Source organism: Leptidea sinapis, chromosome 31 (genome assembly GCF_905404315.1).
Source record: "Leptidea sinapis chromosome 31, ilLepSina1.1, whole genome shotgun sequence".
NCBI lineage: Eukaryota > Metazoa > Arthropoda > Insecta > Lepidoptera > Pieridae > Leptidea > Leptidea sinapis.
The window spans coordinates 11,487,414-11,501,036 of record NC_066295.1 but is presented as its reverse complement, the minus strand read 5'-3'; positions in this window follow the sequence as shown (position 1 = coordinate 11,501,036).

Here is a 13,623-nt window from a genome sequence, read left to right as displayed (position 1 = left end):
TCGGACACGATATCCATATTTTTATGATCATAATCTTGCACGGCGGCCATCTCGGATTTAAAAATGATCACCAAATCGTTCTCTGCACCCTCGAGAACCTCGGACACGATATCCATGTTGCTGAAAACATAATTGTTTGCGGCAGCCCTCTTGGATTTCAAAAATGATCACAGAATTGTTCACTGCACCCTCGGGTACCTCGGACACGATATCCATATTGCTAAAATCATAATTTAGTGTGGCGGCAATTTTGGATTTGAAAAATGATCACCAAATCGTTCTCTGCACCCCCGTGAACCTCAGAAATGATTTCCATATTGCTGAAATCATAATTTGTGCGGCGGCTACCTTAGATATGAAAAATGATCACAATATCGTTCTCTGCACCCTCGAGAACCTCGGATACGATACCCATAATGTAGTTATCATACTTTTGAGCGGCGGCCACCTTCGATTTGAAAAATGATCACAAAATCGTTCTCTGCACCCTCGAGAACCTCGGATACGATACCCATAATCTAGTTATCATACTTTTGAGCGGCTGCCATCTCGGATTTAAAAATGATCCCAAAATTGGTTTCTGCACCCACGAGAACCTCGGACACGATATACATATTGCTGAAAACATAATTGTTTGCGGCAGCCCCTTTGGATTTCAAAAATGATCACAGAATTTTTCTCTGCACCCTCGAGAACCTCGGACACGATATCCATATTGCTAAAATCATAATTTTGTGCGGCGGCCATCTTGGATTTGAAAAATGATCACCAAATCGTTCTCTGCACCCTCGAGAATCTCGGACACGATATCCATTTTGCTGAAATCATAATTTTGTGCGGCGGCCATCTTGGATTTGAAAAATGATCACCAAATCGTTCTCTGCACCCTCGAGAATCTCGGACACGATATCCATTTTGCTGAAATCATAATTTTGTGCGGCGGCCATCTTGGATTTGAAAAATGATCACTAAATCGTTCTCTAAACCCTCGAGAATCTCGGAAGCGATACCCATAATGTAGTTATCATACTTTTGAGCGGCGGACATATCAGATTTAAAAATGATCCCAAAATTGGTTTCTGCACCCACGAGAACCTCGGACACGATATCCATATTGCTGAAAACATAATTGTTTGCGGCAGCCCCTTTGGATTTCAAAAATGATCACAGAATTTTTCTCTGCACCCTCGAGAACCTCGGACACGATATCCATATTGCTAAAATCATAATTTTGTGCGGCGGCCATCTTGGATTTGAAAAATGATCACCAAATCGTTCTCTGCACCCTCGAGAATCTCGGACACGATATCCATTTTGCTGAAATCATAATTTTGTGCGGCGGCCATCTTGGATTTGAAAAATGATCAACAAGTCGTTCTCTGCACTCTCGAGAACCTCGGACACGATATCCATATTGCTGAAAACATAATTGTTTGCGGCAGCCCCTTTGGATTTCAAAAATGATCACAGAATTTTTCTCTGCACCCTCGAGAACCTCGGACACGATATCCATATTGCTTAAATCATAATTTTGTGCGGCGGCCATCTTGGATTTGAAAAATGATCACCAAATCGTTCTCTGCACCCTCGAGAATCTCGGACACGATATCCATTTTGCTGAAATCATAATTTTGTGCGGCGGCCATCTTGGATTTGAAAAATGATCACCAAATCGTTCTCTAAACCCTCGAGAATCTCGGAAGCGATACCCATAATGTAGTTATCATACTTTTGAGCGGCGGACATATCAGATTTAAAAATGATCCCAAAATTGTTTTCTGCACCCTCGAGAACCTCGGACACGATATCCATATTGCTGAAAACATCATTTTGTGCGGTGGCCATCTTGGATTAGAAAAATGATCACAAAATCGTTCTCTGCACCCTCGAGAACCTCGGATACGATACCCATAATGTAGTTATCATACTTTTGAGCGGCGGCCACCTTCGGTTTGAAAAATGATCACAAAATCGTTCTCTGCACCCCCGATAACCTAGGATACGATACCCATAATCTAGTTATCATACTTTTGAGCGGCTGCCATCTCGGATTTAAAAATGATCCCAAAATTGGTTTCTGCAGCCACGAGAACCTCGGACACGATATCCATATTGCTGAAAACATAATTGTTTGCGGCAGCCCCTTTGGATTTCAAAAATGATCACAGAATTTTTCTCTGCACCCTCGAGAACCTAGGACACGATATCCATATTGCTAAAATCATAATTTTGTGCGGCGGCCATCTTGGATTTGAAAAATGATCACCAAATCGTTCTCTGCACCCTCGAGAATCTCGGACACGATATCCATTTTGCTGAAATCATAATTTTGTGCGGCGGCCATCTTGGATTTGAAAAATGATCACCAAATCGTTCTCTAAACCCTCGAGAATCTCGGAAGCGATAACCATAATGTAGTTATCATACTTTTGAGCGGCGGACATATCAGATTTAAAAATGATCCCAAAATTGGTTTCTGCACCCACGAGAACCTCGGACACGATATCCATAGTGCTGAAAACATAATTGTTTGCGGCAGCCCCTTTGGATTTCAAAAATGATCACAGAATTTTTCTCTGCACCCTCGAGAACCTCGGACACGATATCCATATTGCTAAAATCATAATTTTGTGCGGCGGCCATCTTGGATTTGAAAAATGATCACCAAATCGTTCTCTGCACCCTCGAGAATCTCGGACACGATATCCATTTTGCTGAAATCATAATTTTGTGCGGCGGCCATCTTGGATTTGAAAAATGATCAACAAATCGTTCTCTGCACTCTCGAGAACCTCGGACACGATATCCATATTGCTGAAAACATAATTGTTTGCGACAGGCCTCTTGGATTTCATAAATGATCACAGAATTGTTCTCTGCACCCTCGAGAATCTCGGACACGATATCCATATTGCTGAAATCATAATTTTGTGCGGCAGCCATCTTGGATTTGAAAAATGATCACCTAATCGTTGTCTGCACCCTCGAGGACCTCGGGTACGGAACCCATATTTTTGTGATCATAATCTTGCACGGCGGCCCTCTTGGATTTGAAAAATGATCACAAAATCGTTCTCAGCACCCTCGAGAACTTCGGAAGCGATACCCATAATGTAGTTATCATACTTTTGAGGGGCGGCCATTTCGGATTTAAAAATGATCCCAAAATTGTTTTCTGCACCCTCGAGAACCTCGGACACGATATCCATATTGCTGAAAACATCATTTTGTGCGGTGGCCATCTTGGATTAGAAAAATGATCACAAAATCGTTCTCAGCACACTCGAGAAACTCGGATACGGTTCCCATAATGTAGTTATCATACTTTTGAGTGGCGGCCATTTTGGATTTGAAAAATGATCACAAAATCGTTTTCTGCACCCTCGAGAAGCTCGGACACGATATCCATAATGCTGAAAACAAAATTGTTTGCGGCAGCCCTCTTCGATTTCAAAAATGATCACAGAATTGTTCTCTGCACCCTCGAGAACCTCGGACACGATTTCCATATTGATTAAATCATAACTTTGTGCGGCGGCCATCTTGGATTTCAAAAATGATCACAGAATTGTTCTGTGCACCCTCGAGAACCTCGGACACGATATCCATATTTTTATGATCATAATCTTGCACGGCGGCCATCTCGGATTTAAAAATGATCACCAAATCGTTCTCTGCACCCTCGAGAACCTCGGACACGATATCCATGTTGCTGAAAACATAATTGTTTGCGGCAGCCCTCTTGGATTTCAAAAATGATCACAGAATTGTTCACTGCACCCTCGGGTACCTCGGACACGATATCCATATTGCTAAAATCATAATTTAGTGTGGCGGCAATTTTGGATTTGAAAAATGATCACCAAATCGTTCTCTGCACCCCCGTGAACCTCAGAAATGATTTCCATATTGCTGAAATCATAATTTGTGCGGCGGCTACCTTAGATATGAAAAATGATCACAATATCGTTCTCTGCACCCTCGAGAACCTCGGATACGATACCCATAATGTAGTTATCATACTTTTGAGCGGCGGCCACCTTCGATTTGAAAAATGATCACAAAATCGTTCTCTGCACCCTCGAGAACCTCGGATACGATACCCATAATCTAGTTATCATACTTTTGAGCGGCTGCCATCTCGGATTTAAAAATGATCCCAAAATTGGTTTCTGCACCCACGAGAACCTCGGACACGATATACATATTGCTGAAAACATAATTGTTTGCGGCAGCCCCTTTGGATTTCAAAAATGATCACAGAATTTTTCTCTGCACCCTCGAGAACCTCGGACACGATATCCATATTGCTAAAATCATAATTTTGTGCGGCGGCCATCTTGGATTTGAAAAATGATCACCAAATCGTTCTCTGCACCCTCGAGAATCTCGGACACGATATCCATTTTGCTGAAATCATAATTTTGTGCGGCGGCCATCTTGGATTTGAAAAATGATCACCAAATCGTTCTCTGCACCCTCGAGAATCTCGGACACGATATCCATTTTGCTGAAAACATAATTTTGTGCGGCGGCCATCTTGGATTTGAAAAATGATCACTAAATCGTTCTCTAAACCCTCGAGAATCTCGGAAGCGATACCCATAATGTAGTTATCATACTTTTGAGCGGCGGACATATCAGATTTAAAAATGATCCCAAAATTGGTTTCTGCACCCACGAGAACCTCGGACACGATATCCATATTGCTGAAAACATAATTGTTTGCGGCAGCCCCTTTGGATTTCAAAAATGATCACAGAATTTTTCTCTGCACCCTCGAGAACCTCGGACACGATATCCATATTGCTAAAATCATAATTTTGTGCGGCGGCCATCTTGGATTTGAAAAATGATCACCAAATCGTTCTCTGCACCCTCGAGAATCTCGGACACGATATCCATTTTGCTGAAATCATAATTTTGTGCGGCGGCCATCTTGGATTTGAAAAATGATCAACAAGTCGTTCTCTGCACTCTCGAGAACCTCGGACACGATATCCATATTGCTGAAAACATAATTGTTTGCGGCAGCCCCTTTGGATTTCAAAAATGATCACAGAATTTTTCTCTGCACCCTCGAGAACCTCGGACACGATATCCATATTGCTTAAATCATAATTTTGTGCGGCGGCCATCTTGGATTTGAAAAATGATCACCAAATCGTTCTCTGCACCCTCGAGAATCTCGGACACGATATCCATTTTGCTGAAATCATAATTTTGTGCGGCGGCCATCTTGGATTTGAAAAATGATCACCAAATCGTTCTCTAAACCCTCGAGAATCTCGGAAGCGATACCCATAATGTAGTTATCATACTTTTGAGCGGCGGACATATCAGATTTAAAAATGATCCCAAAATTGTTTTCTGCACCCTCGAGAACCTCGGACACGATATCCATATTGCTGAAAACATCATTTTGTGCGGTGGCCATCTTGGATTAGAAAAATGATCACAAAATCGTTCTCTGCACCCTCGAGAACCTCGGATACGATACCCATAATGTAGTTATCATACTTTTGAGCGGCGGCCACCTTCGGTTTGAAAAATGATCACAAAATCGTTCTCTGCACCCCCGATAACCTAGGATACGATACCCATAATCTAGTTATCATACTTTTGAGCGGCTGCCATCTCGGATTTAAAAATGATCCCAAAATTGGTTTCTGCAGCCACGAGAACCTCGGACACGATATCCATATTGCTGAAAACATAATTGTTTGCGGCAGCCCCTTTGGATTTCAAAAATGATCACAGAATTTTTCTCTGCACCCTCGAGAACCTAGGACACGATATCCATATTGCTAAAATCATAATTTTGTGCGGCGGCCATCTTGGATTTGAAAAATGATCACCAAATCGTTCTCTGCACCCTCGAGAATCTCGGACACGATATCCATTTTGCTGAAATCATAATTTTGTGCGGCGGCCATCTTGGATTTGAAAAATGATCACCAAATCGTTCTCTAAACCCTCGAGAATCTCGGAAGCGATAACCATAATGTAGTTATCATACTTTTGAGCGGCGGACATATCAGATTTAAAAATGATCCCAAAATTGGTTTCTGCACCCACGAGAACCTCGGACACGATATCCATAGTGCTGAAAACATAATTGTTTGCGGCAGCCCCTTTGGATTTCAAAAATGATCACAGAATTTTTCTCTGCACCCTCGAGAACCTCGGACACGATATCCATATTGCTAAAATCATAATTTTGTGCGGCGGCCATCTTGGATTTGAAAAATGATCACCAAATCGTTCTCTGCACCCTCGAGAATCTCGGACACGATATCCATTTTGCTGAAATCATAATTTTGTGCGGCGGCCATCTTGGATTTGAAAAATGATCAACAAATCGTTCTCTGCACTCTCGAGAACCTCGGACACGATATCCATATTGCTGAAAACATAATTGTTTGCGACAGGCCTCTTGGATTTCATAAATGATCACAGAATTGTTCTCTGCACCCTCGAGAATCTCGGACACGATATCCATATTGCTGAAATCATAATTTTGTGCGGCAGCCATCTTGGATTTGAAAAATGATCACCTAATCGTTGACTCCACCCTCGAGGACCTCGGGTACGGTACCCATATTTTTGTGATCATAATCTTGCACGGCGGCCCTCTTGGATTTGAAAAATGATCACAAAATCGTTCTCAGCACCCTCGAGAACTTCGGAAGCGATACACATAATGTAGTTATCATACTTTTGAGCGGCGGCCATTTCGGATTTAAAAATGATCCCAAAATTGTTTTCTGCACCCTCGAGAACCTCGGACACGAGATCCATATTGCTGAAAACATCATTTTGTGCGGTGGCCATCTTGGATTAGAAAAATGATCACAAAATCGTTCTCAGCACCCTCGAGAACCTCGGATACGATTCCCATAATGTAGTTATCATACTTTTGAGTGGCGGCCATTTTGGATTTGAAAAATGATCACAAAATCGTTTTCTGCACCCTCGAGAACCTCGGACACGATATCCATAATGCTGAAAACAAAATTGTTTGCGGCAGCCCTCTTCGATTTCAAAAATGATCACAGAATTGTTCTCTGCACCCTCGAGAACCTCGGACACGATTTCCATATTGATTAAATCATAATTTTGTGCGGCGGCCATCTTGGATTTCAAAAATGATCACAGAATTGTTCTGTGCACCCTCGAGAACCTCGGACAAGTTATCCATATTTTTATGATCATAATCTTGCACGGCGGCCATCTCGGATTTCAAAATGATCACCAAATCGTTCTCTGCACCCTCGAGAACCTCGGACACGATATCCATGTTGCTGAAAACATAATTGTTTGCGGCAGCCTTCTTGGATTTCAAAAATGATCACAGAATTGTTCACTGCACCCTCTGGTACCTCGGACACGATATCCATAATGCTGAAAACAAAATTGTTTGCGGCAGCCCTCTTCGATTTCAAAAATGATCACAGAATTGTTCTCTGCACCCTCGAGAACCTCGGACACGATTTCCATATTGATTAAATCATAATTTTGTGCGGCGGCCATCTTGGATTTCAAAAATGATCACAGAATTGTTCTGTGCACCCTCGAGAACCTCGGACACGATATCCATATTTTTATGATCATAATCTTGCACGGCGGCCATCTCGGATTTAAAAATGATCACCAAATCGTTCTCTGCACCCTCGAGAACCTCGGACACGATATCCATGTTGCTGAAAACATAATTGTTTTCGGCAGCCCTCTTGGATTTCAAAAATGATCACAGAATTGTTCACTGCAACCTCGGGTACCTCGGACACGATATCCATATATCTAAAATCATAATTTAGTGTGGCGGCAATTTTGGATTTGAAAAATGATCACCAAATCGTTCTCTGCACCCCCGTGAACCTCAGAAATGATTTCCATATTGCTGAAATCATAATTTGTGCGGCGGCTACCTTAGATATGAAAAATGATCACAAAATCGTTCTCTGCACCCTCGAGAACCTCGGATACGATACCCATAATGTAGTTATCATACTTTTGAGCGGCGGCCACCTTCGATTTGAAAAATGATCACCAAATCGTTCTCTGCACCCCCGATAACCTAGGATACGATACCCATAATCTAGTTATCATACTTTTGAGCGGCTGCCATCTCGAATTTAAAAATGATCCCAAAATTGGTTTCTGCACCCACGAGAACCTCGGACACGATATCCATATTGCTGAAAACATAATTGTTTGCGGCAGCCCCTTTGGATTTCAAAAATGATCACAGAATTTTTCTCTGCACCCTCGAGAACCTCGGACACGATATCCATATTGCTAAAATCATAATTTTGTGCGGCGGCCATCTTGGATTTGAAAAATGATCACCAAATCGTTCTCTGCACCCTCGAGAATCTCGGACACGATATCCATTTTGCTGAAATCATAATTTTGTGCGGCGGCCATCTTGGATTTGAAAAATGATCACCAAATCGTTCTCTAAACCCTCGAGAATCTCGGAAGCGATACCCATAATGTAGTTATCATACTTTTGAGCGGCGGACATATCAGATTTAAAAATGATCCCAAAATTGTTTTCTGCACCCTCGAGAACCTCGGACACGATATCCATATTGCTGAAAACATCATTTTGTGCGGTGGCCATCTTGGATTAGAAAAATGATCACAAAATCGTTCTCAGCACCCTCGAGAACCTCGGATACGATTCCCATAATGTAGTTATCATACTTTTGAGTGGCGGCCATTTTGGATTTGAAAAATGATCACAAAATCGTTCTCTGCACTCTCGAGAACCTCGGATACGATACCCATATTTTTTGATCATAATCTTGCACGGCGGCCCTCTTGGATTGAAATCACAAAATCGAAAATGATCACAAAATCGTTCTCTGCACCCTCGAGAACCTCGGACACGATATCAATATTGCTAAAATCATAATTTTGTGCGGCGGCCATCTTGGATTTGAAAAATGATCACCAAGTCGTTCTCTGCACCCTCGAGAACCTCGGGTACGATATTCATATTGCTAAAATCATAATTTTATGCGGCGGCCATGTTGGATTTGTAAAATGATCACAAAATCGTTTTCTGCACCCTCGAGAACCTCGGACACGATATCCATAATGCTGAAAACAAAATTGTTTGCGGCAGCCCTCTTCGATTTCAAAAATGATCACAGAATTGTTCTCTGCACCCTCGAGAACCTCGGACACGATTTCCATATTGATTAAATCATAATTTTGTGCGGCGGCCATCTTGGATTTCAAAAATGATCACAGAATTGTTCTGTGCACCCTCGAGAACCTCGGACACGATATCCATATTTTTATGATCATAATCTTGCACGGCGGCCATCTCGGATTTAAAAATGATCACCAAATCGTTCTCTGCACCCTCGAGAACCTCGGACACGATATCCATGTTGCTGAAAACATAATTGTTTGCGGCAGCCCTCTTGGATTTCAAAAATTATCACAGAATTGTTCACTGCACCCTCAGGTAACTCGGACACGATATCCATATTGCTAAAATCATAATTTAGTGTGGCGGCAATTTTGGATTTGAAAAATGATCACCAAATCGTTCTCTGCACCCCCGTGAACCTCAGAAATGATTTCCATATTGCTGAAATCATAATTTGTGCGGGGGCTACCTTAGATATGAAAAATGATCACAAAATCGTTCTCTGCACCCTCGAGAACCTCGGATACGATACCCATAATGTAGTTATCATACTTTTGAGCGGCGGCCACCTTCGATTTGAAAAATGATCACAAAATCGTTCTCTGCACCCCCGATAACCTAGGATACGATACCCATAATCTAGTTATCATACTTTTGAGCGGCTGCCATCTCGGATTTAAAAATGATCCCAAAATTGGTTTCTGCACCCACGAGAACCTCGGACACGATATCCATATTGCTGAAAACATAATTGTTTGCGGCAGCCCCTTTGGATTTCAAAAATGATCACAGAATTTTTCTCTGCACCCTCGAGAATCTCGGACACGATATCCATTTTGCTGAAATCATAATTTTATGCGGCGGCCATGTTGGATTTGTAAAATGATCACAGAATTGTTCTGTGCACCCTCGAGAACCTCGGACACGATATCCATATTTTTATGATCATAATCTTGCACGGCGGCCATCTCGGATTTAAAAATGATCACCAAATCGTTCTCTGCACCCTCGAGAACCTCGGACACGATATCCATGTTGCTGAAAACATAATTGTTTTCGGCAGCCCTCTTGGATTTCAAAAATGATCACAGAATTGTTCACTGCAACCTCGGGTACCTCGGACACGATATCCATATATCTAAAATCATAATTTAGTGTGGCGGCAATTTTGGATTTGAAAAATGATCACCAAATCGTTCTCTGCACCCCCGTGAACCTCAGAAATGATTTCCATATTGCTGAAATCATAATTTGTGCGGCGGCTACCTTAGATATGAAAAATGATCACAAAATCGTTCTCTGCACCCTCGAGAACCTCGGATACGATACCCATAATGTAGTTATCATACTTTTGAGCGGCGGCCACCTTCGATTTGAAAAATGATCACCAAATCGTTCTCTGCACCCCCGATAACCTAGGATACGATACCCATAATCTAGTTATCATACTTTTGAGCGGCTGCCATCTCGAATTTAAAAATGATCCCAAAATTGGTTTCTGCACCCACGAGAACCTCGGACACGATATCCATATTGCTGAAAACATAATTGTTTGCGGCAGCCCCTTTGGATTTCAAAAATGATCATAGAATTTTTCTCTGCACCCTCGAGAACCTCGGACACGATATCCATATTGCTAAAATCATAATTTTGTGCGGCGGCCATCTTGGATTTGAAAAATGATCACAAAATCGTTCTCTGCACCCTCGAGAATCTCGGACACGATATCCATATTGCTGAAATCATAATTTTGTGCGGCGGCCATCTTGGATTTGAAAAATGATCACCAAATCGTTCTCTAAACCCTCGAGAATCTCGGAAGCGATACCCATAATGTAGTTATCATACTTTTGAGCGGCGGACATATCAGATTTAAAAATGATCCCAAAATTGTTTTCTGCACCCTCGAGAACCTCGGACACGATATCCATATTGCTGAAAACATCATTTTGTGCGGTGGCCATCTTGGATTAGAAAAATGATCACAAAATCGTTCTCAGCACCCTCGAGAACCTCGGATACGATTCCCATAATGTAGTTATCATACTTTTGAGTGGCGGCCATTTTGGATTTGAAAAATGATCACAAAATCGTTCTCTGCACTCTCGAGAACTTCGGATACGATACCCATATTTTTTGATCATAATCTTGCACGGCGGCCCTCTTGGATTGAAATCACAAAATCGAAAATGATCACAAAATCGTTCTCTGCACCCTCGAGAACCTCGGACACGATATCAATATTGCTAAAATCATAATTTTGTGCGGCGGCCATCTTGGATTTGAAAAATGATCACCAAGTCGTTGTCTGCACCCTCGAGAACCTCGGGTACGATATTCATATTGCTAAAATCATAATTTTATGCGGCGGCCATGTTGGATTTGTAAAATGATCACAAAATCGTTTTCTGCACCCTCGAGAACCTCGGACACGATATCCATAATGCTGAAAACAAAATTGTTTGCGGCAGCCCTCTTCGATTTCAAAAATGATCACAGAATTGTTCTCTGCACCCTCGAGAACCTCGGACACGATTTCCATATTGATTAAATCATAATTTTGTGCGGCGGCCATCTTGGATTTCAAAAATGATCACAGAATTGTTCTGTGCACCCTCGAGAACCTCGGACACGATATCCATATTTTTATGATCATAATCTTGCACGGCGGCCATCTCGGATTTAAAAATGATCACCAAATCGTTCTCTGCACCCTCGAGAACCTCCGACACGATATCCATGTTGCTGAAAACATAATTGTTTGCAGCAGCCCTCTTGGATTTCAAAAATTATCACAGAATTGTTCACTGCACCCTCAGGTAACTCGGACACGATATCCATATTGCTAAAATCATAATTTAGTGTGGCGGCAATTTTGGATTTGAAAAATGATCACCAAATCGTTCTCTGCACCCCCGTGAACCTCAGAAATGATTTCCATATTGCTGAAATCATAATTTGTGCGGGGGCTACCTTAGATATGAAAAATGATCACAAAATCGTTCTCTGCACCCTCGAGAACCTCGGATACGATACCCATAATGTAGTTATCATACTTTTGAGCGGCGGCCACCTTCGATTTGAAAAATGATCACAAAATCGTTCTCTGCACCCCCGATAACCTAGGATACGATACCCATAATCTAGTTATCATACTTTTGAGCGGCTGCCATCTCGGATTTAAAAATGATCCCAAAATTGGTTTCTGCACCCACGAGAACCTCGGACACGATATCCATATTGCTGAAAACATAATTGTTTGCGGCAGCCCCTTTGGATTTCAAAAATGATCACAGAATTTTTTTTTTACCCTCGAGAACCTCGGATACGATACCCATATTTTTGTGATCATAATCTTGCACGGCGGCCCTCTTGGATTGAAATCACAAAATCGAAAATGATCACAAAATCGTTCTCTGCACCCTCGAGAACCTCGGACACGATATCAATATTGCTAAAATCATAATTTTGTGCGGCGGCCATCTTGGATTTGAAAAATGATCACCAAGTCGTTCTCTGCACTCTCGAGGACCTCGGGTACGATATTCATATTGCTAAAATCATAATTTTATGCGGCGGCCATGTTGGATTTGTAAAATGATCACCAAATCGGTCTCTGCACCCTCGAGAATCTCGGACACGATATCCATATTGCTGAAATCATAATTTTGTGCGGCGGCTATCTTGGATTTGAAAAATGATCACCAAATCGTTCTCTAAACCCTCGAGAATCTCGGAAGCGATACCCATATTGAAGTTATCATACTTTTGAGCGGCGGACATATCAGATTTAAAAATGATCCCAAAATTGTTTTCTGCACCCTCGAGAACCTCGGACACGATATCCATATTGCTGAAAACATCATTTTGTGCGGTGGCCATCTTGGATTAGAAAAATGATCACAAAATCGTTCTCAGCACACTCGAGAACCTAGGATACGATACCCATAATCTAGTTATCATACTTTTGAGCGGCGGCCATCTCGGATTTAAAAATGATCCCAAAATTGGTTTCTGCACCCACGAGAACCTCGGACACGATATCCATATTGCTGAAAACATAATTGTTTGCGGCAGCCCCTTTGGATTTCAAAAATGATCACAGAATTTTTCTCTGCACCCTCGAGAACCTCGGACACGATATCCATATTGCTAAAATCATAATTTTGTGCGGCGGCCATCTTGGATTTGAAAAATGATCACCAAATCGTTCTCTGCACCCTCGAGAATCTCGGACACGATATCCATTTTGCTGAAATCATAATTTTGTGCGGCGGCCATCTTGGATTTGAAAAATTACCACCAAATCGATCTCTACACCCTCGAGAATCTCGGACACGATATCCATATTGCTGAAATCATAATTTTGTGCCGCAGCCATCTTGGATTTGAAAAATGATCACCTAATCGTTGTCTGCACCCTCGAGGACCTCGGGTACGGTACCCATATTTTT